Raw genomic sequence first — 12,759 nt, forward strand, 5'->3', positions numbered from 1 at the left:
AGAACCAGAATGCAAACCAGAATCAGGCACAGGCTCGAGGTCGAGTCTTCAACATGAATGCACAAGAAGCACAAGCAGACAACGAAGTGGTGAACGGTACGTTCTTTATTAATAATCAGCCAGCATCTGTTCTTTTTGATTCGGGTGCCGACAAGAGTTTTGTGTCATTGTCTTTTGAGACAATGCTTCGCGTGTCTAGAACGAAACTAGGTAAACCTTTGACAGTAGAGGTTGCCAGTGGAGAACCCATTGTTCTTAATTTTGTTCTACGCGACTGCCAGTTGAACCTTAACGACCATATTTTTCCTATTGACCTCACGCCAATGCAACTTGGAAGCTTCGACGTTATCGTGGGGATGGATTGGTTATCTAAGCATCGTGCAGAGATAGTTTGTTCTGAGAAGATTGTTCGTGTGCCGCTGTCGACAGGCGAGATCCTACAGGTTCGTGGTGAGAAGCTTGCCGGTGGTCTCAAACTCATGTCTTGTTTTAAAGCTCGGAAATATCTGCGAAAGCACTATGTGGCTTTCTTAGCACATGTTACAGCAGATAAAGGCAAGGGTAAGACTATTTCAGATATTCCTGTCGTTCGGGATTATTCTGAAGTTTTCCCTGAAGGGTTGCCCGGTCTACCTCCAGCACGCCAAGTCGAGTTCCGTATTGATCTCGTACCTGGTGCAAATCCCATAGCCAGAGCTCCATACCGTCTTGCACCGTCTGAGATGCAAGAGTTATCTAAGCAGCTTCAGGAGCTCTCTGACAAAGGTTTTATCCGTCCTAGCTTTTCACCTTGGGGTGCTCCCATTCTTTTTGTCAAGAAGAAGGATGGATCTTTCAGGATGTGTATCGATTATCGGGAGCTTAACAAGCTCACCATCAAGAATCGATATCCCCTACCTCGCATTGATGATCTCTTTGATCAATTGCAAGGCGCTTCTTACTTTTCAAAGATTGATCTGCGATCTGGATATCATCAACTCCGTGTGCATGAAGAAGATATTCCCAAGACAGCGTTCCATACTCGCTATGGACATTATGAGTTCACAGTCATGCCGTTCGGTTTGACTAATGCTCCTGCAGTTTTCATGGACTTGATGAATAGGGTCTGCAAACCTTATTTGGATAAGTTCATCATCGTTTTCATTGATGACATTTTGATATATTCTAAGACGCGAGCTGATCATGAGCAACATCTACGTCTTACTTTGGAACTCCTAAAGAAAGAGCAGCTTTTCGCCAAATTCTCCAAGTGTGAATTCTGGCTTAAAGAAGTTCAATTCTTAGGACACATTGTCAACGAACAAGGTATTCATGTAGATCCCTCCAAGATCAGTGCGATTAAGGATTGGGATACACCAACTACTCCTACTGAAGTTCGTTCTTTTCTTGGTCTAGCGGGTTATTACCGCCGCTTCATTGAGAACTTCTCAAAGATTGCAGTTCCTCTAACTGCTCTAACTCAGAAGAACAAGCCATTTGATTGGGGAGTCAAACAAGAGGAAGCATTTCTGACTTTGAAACAAAAGCTTTGCGACGCGCCTGTCCTAACATTGCCTGAGGGCAATGATGATTTCGTCGTTTATTGCGACGCATCTAAATTAGGTCTTGGCTGCGTCCTGATGCAAAGAAACAAAGTCATAGCATACGCATCAAGGCAGTTGAAGATACATGAGAAAAACTACACCACTCATGATCTTGAGTTGGGTGCAGTTGTCTTCGCTCTTAAGATCTGGAGACACTATTTGTACGGTACAAAATGTGTGGTTTTCACTGACCACAAAAGTCTTCAACATATCTTCAATCAAAAGGAACTCAACATGAGGCAAAGACGTTGGGTTGAACTTCTAAACGACTATGACTGCGAAATTCGCTACCACCCCGGTAAGGCGAATGTCGTAGCCGATGCATTGAGTCGCAAGGAATGTACTAAGCTTCATTGTGTACGTGTCCAATCTGTTATTCAAACCGATATCCAAGCTCGTATTTCTCAGGCTCAACAAGCTTGTGTTTCACAAGGTTTGATGGATAAGGAATTTCCTTATCACATAACACCTGCTCTTGAACTGAAGGACAATGGATCGTATTACTTCATGGACCGTTTGTGGGTCCCGAGCCAAGATAATCTTCGTACCGTGCTTATGGATGAAGCCCATAAGTCTCGTTATTCTATTCATCCTGGCTCAGATAAGATGTATAAGGATCTTCGTATACAGTATTGGTGGCCTGGTATGAAGAAAGACATTGCCTTGTACGTATCCAAATGCCTTACTTGTCTTAAGGTTAAGGCTGAACATCAGCGTCCTTCCGGATTATTGGAGCAACCAGAGATCCCAGTTTGGAAATGGGAAAACATTACTATGGATCTCATTACTAAACTCCCGCGCACAAAGAAAGGTCACGATGCCATCTGGGTAGTCGTTGATCGTCTTACAAAGTCAGCGCATTTCTTGCCAATCCGTGAGGATTTTTCGGCTGACAAACTTGCTCAAATCTACGTGGATGAAATTGTAGCACGACATGGTGTTCCTTTGAACATCATTTCTGACAGAGATGCTCGTTTCACTTCTCATTTTTGGAGAACCATGCAATCTGCTATGGGGTCTCAACTCAATTTGAGCACAGCTTATCATCCGCAAACGGATGGTCAATCAGAAAGAACAATCCAGACACTGGAGGATATGCTTAGAGCTTGTGTGATCGATTTTGGTGGTAGTTGGGATTCGCATCTTCCATTAATTGAATTCTCCTACAACAACAGTTATCACTCCAGCATCAACATGGCTCCTTTCGAGGCTCTCTATGGTCGAAAATGTCGTTCACCAGTCTGCTGGAATGAGATTGGCGAGGCTCAACTTACTGGACCTGCCCTCATTTTAGAGACAACAGAAAAGGTTAAGAAAGTTCGTGATAACCTTCAGATAGCTAGAAGCCGTCAAAAGAGTTACGCGGACCTAAAACGCAAGCCCTTGGATTTTCAAGTCGGTGATCGTGTATTACTTAAGGTGTCACCTTGGAAAGGTGTGATCAGATTTGGAAAGAAAGGAAAACTTGCACCTAGATACGTTGGACCATTCAAGATCGTCGAAAGAATCGGTAAGGTTGCCTACAGACTTGAGTTACCTCCTGAACTTGGAAATGTTCATCCAACTTTTCACGTGTCCAATCTCAAGAGGTGTTTAGCTGATGAGAACCTCCACATACCGCTTGACGAAATTCGTGTTGATAAAACACTAAAATTTGTTGAGAAACCGGTGGAAATCATGGAACGTGAAGTCAAGTGGCTTAAACGCAAGCGCATTCCTTTGGTCAAGGTTCGTTGGGAATCTAAGCGTAGACCCGAGTTTACTTGGGAACGAGAAGATCAAATGAAGGCAAAATATCCGCATCTTTTTCCACGAGTTTCCTCTAAATAAATTTCGGGACGAAATTTCCACAAGTAGGGGAGACTGTAACATTTGTGCTTGTAATCATTATGAACAGTTCAATTTTCAATAAAACAATGTTATTTTATCCCAATGATTGTTTGATTTTGTTTTACATTTTTCATATTTTAACTTTTGTTCAATTTCAAACTCTACATCGCCTTCTGGAGAATTATACGCAAACTAGTACGTAAACGTACTCAGTTTAAAGCGACAAATACTCCGGAACATCAACATATACTCAACATACCTTAAATAACCTTTACATAACTTAGAAATAAGTTTTGAAGGCTTTGGTATGGCAAAAACAAGTTAATTCGCTTACATGGACTAAACTTGACAAACTGCGAAAGTATGCCAATTTAAACTGTAACGAACATTCCGGAACATGTCCATAAGTTAAACATACCATAAATATCCTTTACATAGCTTAGAAATAGGCTTTGAGGGGTTTGGTATGCTAAAACAAACTTTTGGATCACTCAGGGGCTAAAAGTGTCAAAAAGTGCACAAGTTTGCACTTTCGCGCATAACTTACGTTCTGAATACATCCGGACATCCAAAAATTTATGTAAGCATCCTAGTATTATGCCTTAGTGTTTGGAATGAGAAAAATCCATTCGTCGCGCAATTTGGATCGTCTTTCGCGCTTATGCGCATTCCGTCGTAATTAACCGAACATCACGACCGTACGGCCAAACGAACCGACATCCGACATATTTTTGAGCACATTTTCAGTTCCCTATACTTTAACTTCATTTTAGAGCTTTGAAATGGGGTTAACGGGGCTTAAAAGTACCAAAAACGCATCAAAAACCAAGTTTTGGTGCTGCAGGGACTAAAATGGTAAATCTGCCAAACTAGGGGCTTACGGACCGTAAGCCAAAGCCCATACGGTCCGTAAGGGGTCCCCGGTACAGCAGAACCCACATTTAATGCTGATTGGCTCTTCAGATCGCGAAAGGTCCGATTGCCTTTTCACCTAATGAAAGGCCAAGGGCCATATTCAGTGAATCTAGTTAGGTAACACATGTACGCACAAGATCGTGGCACGATATTCGATAAAACGATCCTAACGGTTCCACTTTTCCTATAAATACCCCCCCCCTTTGTTCCAAAAACCCACAAAATCAGATCTTAAGGCTCTAAGTTGGAACCATTGTTTCATACCTGAGCTATTTGATCTAGATTAGCACTCGGGGACCCTCCGTAAGTCTTCTTTCGTTCTTTTATTCGCTTTTCGAGTCCGAAAGTCGACGTTTTGTTGACTTTCTGCATTGACCAGTTTATGGTCGATGCGAAGTTCATTAGAACTTCATAACGTGAGCGTGATCACGATGGTTATAGTCCGTAGTGACTATACCTACTGATCACCACGTTATCTAGGCTCAGTGACGAGTCGTAGTTTCGGCCAAAATGTGCATTTCTTGCATATTTTGTAACCAAGCTACTCATGGGCATAAAAGCCGTTTGTTTTGATGTCAAACCTGTTTTCAAACTTAGGTAAGCATGTTCTAACATGCTTAGCTCGTCACTTTTAGTTTAGTGCTTATATAAGGTCATAAGGTAAGCGATCTAAGCCATCGCTTATACTTTCGAACCCGACCCATTTGGTCGATCATTAGGATCCGACCAAACACATTAGGTGACCATAGCTATAACCTTCCGAGGTTATGCCTTGTGGTCACGATGTTAGGCGTTCCAGACGCGTTCTACGCGAACGACGCGTGAGGTAGCATAAGCTACCTAAACGGGTCGTGATGGGTCGCAAGCACTTAGGTTAGGTTTCATTTTAGTATGTAGGCTTTGTTAAACCATATTACACGAGTCTCTATACTCGTTTGGTTTACGAACCCGCATACTATCCGATCCTTCCGATTTGGTCCGGTATATTGACATAGCTACCTGTTAGGTGCCATTTGATATCCCGTGATCCTTAGCATTATTTGGTTATTATACAAGAACTACAAAGCAATCTCAGGTGAGTACATTGAACCCCTCTTTTACTGTTTTCCAAACTGTTTTGGGGTGAAACACATGTGCCTATCTGTTACTTTCATGCTTTCCATGTTTTCACATCATATGCCTGCTATGTTGTTAGTACATTATAGTACACGATTTCATTACATTTCATGCTATGTATGCCCATTGTGTGCGTACTTAGTACATTTGATTTACATGAACATTTCTGTTGCATATGTTTACTCAGCATATGGACACATTGATTTACATGAACATTTCTGTTGCATATGTTTACTCAGCATATGGACACATTGATTTACATGAACATTTCTGCTTCGTATGTTTACTTAGCATACTTAGTACAATTGTTTACATCACATGCCTTCATTTTGTTATGACATTTGGTTTGTTTAACATGGGACAATACATTCATTAACATTAGCTACGCCGTTCGTTAGTAGGTAGTGGTACCATAGGAATTGACAACTCCCATTCCTGAAGTTCTGGGTTTGATAGGACTGGAAGGAATGACCGAATTCGATATACATAACTTAGATAAACCTTTAATTTGTTTAAGGGTTTATCGCCGCAGTCTCAAGGCTTGGATGTATGCATAGTTTACAATACCGCATAGATGTTAATATCAATAGAGCATGCATTTTTCCACAGAACAAAATGTTGATTTAAACCACGTGTTACTTCAACGACTTGTTTTGTGCATTTTACATATGGTTTAAGTTGATACATTTCGCTTACCATACATGATACATTTTGGGATACACATCACATGATCTACATTGAACATAAACACGTTGACATTGACATACACATTTGGTGGTTTTCATTGCACATAAACATTTAACATGGTTTACTCAATAACACTTGACATTTGGTTTATACATGAACAATTTACATGGTGGATTGGTTTGGGTAAATGGTTTGAGTAACGTGGAGTATGTAATATGATGCAAACATGGTGGATACGCCACTGGTACTTCCTATATATAAATGTTTGTATAATATTACATATCTTAGCGTTATCTAAATCATTTCAGTTTAGACATATAACATTTTAAACAAATAACATACTTTTCATAAAACATTGTCTTACAAAACAACTTATTACATTCAACTCATTTTACCTGGTTACTCGTTTAACCTTGCACTTATCTATACGTATCAATTGATGTTATCATTTTTCAAATGGTTTACAAAGCAAGACGAATTACAAGGTTCATGACTGACTGTTATTAAACATTCTTTAAACTCAAGTCATGAATCCCATTTTCACAAAACCTATGTATCTCACAGGCATTTTTATGCTGACGTACCTACTATCACATGTGTTTTCAGGAGCTGTTCCATAGGATGTTGATCACGATACTAGGGCGGACCTGTGCCTTAGAGACTAAAACTGAAGATAGACTTAGTTAACTATGTTATAAACTCTTTGTTTTCCTGTTTGAGACAATGTACTACCCATGTTGATAAATAAAATGTAACTTTAATTTCCATGGTTGTATAACAATTAATTCTGTCCACAACACTCCCCGACGTTTTCCGCCGCGGTTGCATGTTATACGCGGTCGGGGTCTGACAGTTTGACTTAAACGCTATAACGAACGAAAAACGCGAAAGAATACTTACAGAAGGTCCCCGCAAGATTGATTTCCAAGTATTTCTCAGGTATGAAGTGGTAATCACTCCAATTTAGAGAAAATCTCAGAAAATCAAGTGAGTTGGAAGTGAATTCATGGGGGGTATTTATAGATTTCGTAGAACCGTTAGGATCGTTTCTTGAAATCCGAGCTTCGATCTCCACCCTCCATGTGTGCCCATTGTTTTAGAAAACCATGGGACATCCAAAACCAGCCCACAAGATGCAAGAAACCATGGGTAAAGGTGTGTAACAGCTGGAAATGGCTGGAAAGCAAATTCTGCTGATCTAGGGAGGCTTTAAGGACCGTATGAGGTCCCTTACGGTCCGTAAGGACCTCTGGTGCTGGCAGAAATTTTCACAAAATGGCAGAACAGGCCCCTGTGACTCCGAACTTGATTTTTGATGCGATTTGACACGTGTAAGCCCCGTTAACCTCATTTTAAGGCTCAAATATGAAGTTAAAGTATAGGGAACTTAAAATGTGCTCAAAAATATGTCGGATGTCGGTTCGTTTGGTCGTACGATTGCGTTGTTCGGTTAATTACGACGGAAGTCGTAACGGACGCAAAAACGGTCCAAATTGCGCGACGAATGGATTTTTGACAAGCCAAACACTAAAACATAATATTTTAATGCTTACATAAATTTTTGGATGTCCGGAAGTATTCAGAACGTAAGTTATGCGCGAAAATGCAAACTTATACACTTTTTAACGCTTTTAGTCCCTGAATGAGCATAAAGTTTATTTTAGCACACAGAACCCCTCAAAGCCTATTTCTAAGCTATGTAAAGGATATTTAGGGTGTGTTTAACTTATGATCATGTTCCGGAATGTTCGTTACAGTTCAAATCGGCATACTTTCGTAGTTTGTCAATTTTGCCATACCAAAGCCTTCAAAACTTATTTCTAAGTTATGTAAAGGTTTTTTAAGGTATGTTAAGCATAAATTAATGTTCCGGAGTATTTGTTGCATATAACTGATTACGTTTACGCACCAGTTTGTGTATAATTCTCCAGAAGGCGATATAGAGTTTGAAAACGAATAAAAGTCAAAACATGAAAAACATCAAACATAAACAAACAAACATAGGGATCAAATAGCTTTATTTCATTGATAACTGAACTGTTTACAATGATTACAAGCACAGATGTCACAGTCTCCCCTACTTGTGGGAATTTCGCCCGAAATTCGTTTAGAGGAAACTCGTGGAAAAAGATGTGGATACTTCGCCTTCATTTGATCTTCACGTTCCCAAGTAAACTCAGGTCCACGTTTAGATTCCCAGCGAACTTTAACCAACGGAATGCGCTTGCGTTTAAGCCATTTGACTTCACGATCCATAATTTCCACAGGTTTCTCAACAAAATGTAGTGTTTTAACAACACGGATTTCGTCAAGTGGTATGTGGAGGTTCTCATCAGCTAAACACTTTTTGAGATTGGATACGTGGATGGTTGGATGAACATTTCCAAGTTCGGGAGGTAATGCAAGTCTGTAGGCTACCTTACCGATTCTTTCGACGATCTTGAATGGTCCAACGTATCTAGGTGCAAGTTTTCCTTTCTTTCCAAATCTGATCACACCTTTCCAAGGTGAGACCTTAAGTAATACACGATCACCTACTTAGAATTCTAAGGGCTTGCGTCGTTGGTCCGCGTAACTCTTTTGACGGCTTCGAGCTGCCTGTAAGTTATCACGAACTTTCTTAACCTTGTCAGTTGTCCTTAGAATGAGGTCAGGTCCAGTAAGCTGAGCCTCACCTATTTCATTCCAGCAGACTGGTGAACGACATTTTCGACCATAGAGAGCCTCGAAAGGAGCCATGTTGATGCTGGAGTGATAACTATTGTTGTAGGAGAATTCAATCAATGGAAGATGTGAATCCCAACTACCACCAAAATCGATCACACAAGCTCTAAGCATATCCTCCAGAGTCTGGATTGTTCTTTCAGTTTGGCCATCTGTTTGTGGATGATATGCTGTGCTCAGATTGAGTTGGATTCCCATAGCAGATTGCATGGTTCTCCAAAAACGAGAAGAGAAACGAGCATCTCTGTCAGAAATAATGTTCAGGGGAACACCATGTCGAGATAAGATTTCGTCCACATAGATTTTAGCCAGATCTTCAGCAGATAGATTCTCACGGATCGGCAGGAAATGCGCTGACTTTGTAAGACGATCAACAACTACCCAGATGGCATCATGACCTTTCTTAGTGCGCGGAGTTTGGTAATGAGATCCATAGCAATGTTTTCCCATTTCCAAACTGGGATCTCAGGTTGCTCCAAAAGACCATAAGGATGTTGGTGTTCAGCCTTAACCTTGAGACACGTAAGGCATTTGGAAACGTACAAGGCAATGTCTTTCTTCATACCAGGCCACCAATACTGAGTACGAAGATCCTTATACATTTTATCTGAGCCAGGATGAATAGAATAACGAGATTTATGGGCTTCATCCATAAGCAAAGTGCGAAGATCATCTTGGCTTGGGACCCACAAACGGTCCATGAAATAATATGATCCATCTTCCTTCAGCACAAGATCAGGCTTAATGTGATAGGGTAATTCCTTACCCATCAAGTCTTGTGAAACACAAGCCTGTTGAGCCTGAGTAATGCGTGCTTGGATATCAGATCGAGCTTGAACAGCAGATTGAACACGAACACAATGAAGCATAGTACGTTCCTTACGACTTAAGGCGTCAGCCACAACATTCGCTTTACCAGGATGGTAGCGAATTTCGCAATCATAGTCGTTTAGGAGTTCGACCCAACGTCTTTGCCTCATGTTGAGTTCTTTCTGATTGAAGATATGCTGAAGACTTTTGTGGTCAGTGAAAACCACGCATTTTGTACCGTACAAATAGTGTCTCCAGATTTTGAGAGCGAAGACAACTGCACCCAACTCAAGATCATGAGTGGTGTAGTTTCTCTCATGTACCTTCAATTATCTTGATGCGTAGGCTATGACTTTATTCCTTTGCATCAAAACACAGCCAAGACCCAATTTCGATGCATCACAGTAAACAACAAAATCATCATTGCCCTCAGGCAAAGTTAGAATAGGTGCATCACAAAGCTTCTGCTTCAAGGTCTGAAATGCTTCTTCTTGCTTACAACCCCATTCAAAGGGTTTGTTCTTCTGAGTTAGAGCAGTTAGAGGAACTGCAATCTTTGAGAAGTTCTTGATGAAGCAGCGGTAATAACCCGCAAGACCAAGAAAAGAACGAACCTCAGTAGGAGTAGTAGGCGTATCCCAATCCTTAATCGCACTGATCTTGGAGGGATCTACATGTATACCTTGTTCGTTGATAATATGTCCTAAAAATTGAACTTCCTTAAGCCAAAATTCACACTTGGAGAACTTGGCAAAAAGTTGCTCTTTCTTTAGGAGTTCCAGAGTAAGACGAAGATGGCGCTCGTGATCAGCTCGCGTCTTAGAATAAATCAAGATGTCATCAATAAAAACAGTGATGAACTTATCCAAATAAGGCTTACAAACCCTATTCATTAAGTCCATGAAAACAGCAGGAGCATTGGTCAACCCGAATGGCATGACTGTGAACTCATAATGCCCATATCGAGTGCGGAAAGCTGTTTTGGGAATATCCTCTTCATGCACACGAAGTTGATGATACCCAGAACGAAGGTCGATCTTCGAAAAGCAAGTAGCACCTTGTAATTGGCCAAAGAGATCATCAATGCGAGGTAGGGGATATCGATTCTTGATAGTAAGCTTATTCAGCTCACGATAATCGATACACATTCTGAAGGATCCATCCTTTTTCTTGACAAAAAGAACGGGAGCACCCCAAGGTGAAAAGCTAGGACGAATAAAACCTTTGTCAGAAAGCTCCTGAAGCTGCTTAGACAGTTCTTGCATCTCAGATGGTGCAAGACGATATAGAGTTCTGGCAATAGGATTTGCACCAGGTACAAGATCAATACGCAACTCGATTTGGCGTGCTGGGGGTAGACCAGGTAACTCTTCAGGAAACAGCTCCGGATAATCCCGAACAACAGGGATATCTTGAATAGACTTACCTTGGTCTTTATCTGCCGTGACATGTGCCAGGAAGGCCACATAGTTCTTTCGCAGATACTTCCGAGCTTGAAAACAAGACATAAGCTTGAGGCTACTAGCAGGTTTTTCACCACGAACCTGTAGTATCTCACCTGACGAAAGCGGCACACGAACGATCTTCTCAAAACAAACTACCTCTGCGTGATGCTTGGCTAACCAATCCATACCAACAATAATGTCAAAGCTCCCAAGTTGCATAGGCGTGAGGTCAATAGGAAAAGATGGTCGTTGAGGTTCAACTGGCAGTTGCGAAGAACAGAATCAAGAACAATGGGTTCACCATTCGCAACTTCTTCTGTCAAAGGCTTTCCTAGTTTCGTTCTAGATACGCGAAGCAAAGGCTCAAAAGATAAGGACACAAAACTCTTATCGGCCCCTGAATCAAAAAGAACAGATGCAGGTTGATTATTAACTAAGAACGTACTGTTCATCACCTCGTTGTCTGCTTGCGCCTCAACAGCATTCATATTAAAAGCTCATCCACGAGCCTGAGCCTGAACTGGATTTGCATTAACCAGCCTTGGACACTGGTTTCGATAATGGGTCAGGTCTCCGCAATTAAAGCACGAGCCAGGAGGATAGTGAGGTCGTGCAGCTTGTGCTTGCTGTTGAACAGGTAGTTGAGCTCCCTGTTGGGCTGGATTTCTAGCAGAACGACAAACCTCTACAAGATGACCCGATTTTCCACAGTTGGTACAGAAACGACACGGGAGTTGCTGTTGATGGTGACTATTGCACCTATTGCACCAAGGTGCATTCCCTTCATACCGCTTCTTTGCGGGAGGCTGCGCTGGCTGATTGGGAGCCGCTTGGTTCTGTTGGGCAGTGATGGCAAAATTTTGGGAAGCCTTTCGCTTCCTGGAGCCCTTTGATGAGCCAGAATCCTTCCCCTTCTTACCTTTCTTGCTATCCCCTTTGTCAGACGCCTGATTCTTGCCCTTGTCACCCTTCCTATGCAATTTACCCTTTCTGATCTGCGATTCTGTGAACGTTGCAGATAGTTCGATTGCCTGACGAACAGTGGTAGGTTTACTACCAGTAACGATGTCTTGCACAGAGTCAGGTAGACCATCGATGTATCTTTCGATAGCCTTGTCAAGTGGGGTGACCATTGTTGGGCATAACAAACTCAACTCTTTATATCTATCAGTATATGCCCGGTGCTCACCACTAACCTGTTTCAGATCGTCAAACTCCCTTTCCAACTTTCGTAGCTCATGACGAGGACAAAACTCACTCATCATCAGAGTCCTCAATTCAGCCCATGTTTGCGCTAAAGCGACTTCAGCACCTCGATCTCTCATAACCCCGTTCCACCATGTTAACGCCCTCTTCTGAAAAACACTTGAAGCAAACTCAACTTTGCGATTATCAGGACACTGAACATGACGGAAAGTATTCTCAATGCTCTCAAACCATTGAAGGAGCCCATTTGCCCCCTCAGTACCACTGAACTTGAGTGATTGATGTTGGCTTGGTTAAACTGAGCAATAAGATTCGGGAACGCAGCAGCCATATGCTGTGCGATGATTTCTGCCAGTTCGGCATTGGGTAGCTGATTTTCGCGTCGAGGAGGCATGCTAAAAAGAGGAAAATATGAGAGGAAACGAGTGAGATGATTAGATGAA

Source organism: Helianthus annuus, chromosome 16 (genome assembly GCF_002127325.2).
Source record: "Helianthus annuus cultivar XRQ/B chromosome 16, HanXRQr2.0-SUNRISE, whole genome shotgun sequence".
NCBI lineage: Eukaryota > Viridiplantae > Streptophyta > Magnoliopsida > Asterales > Asteraceae > Helianthus > Helianthus annuus.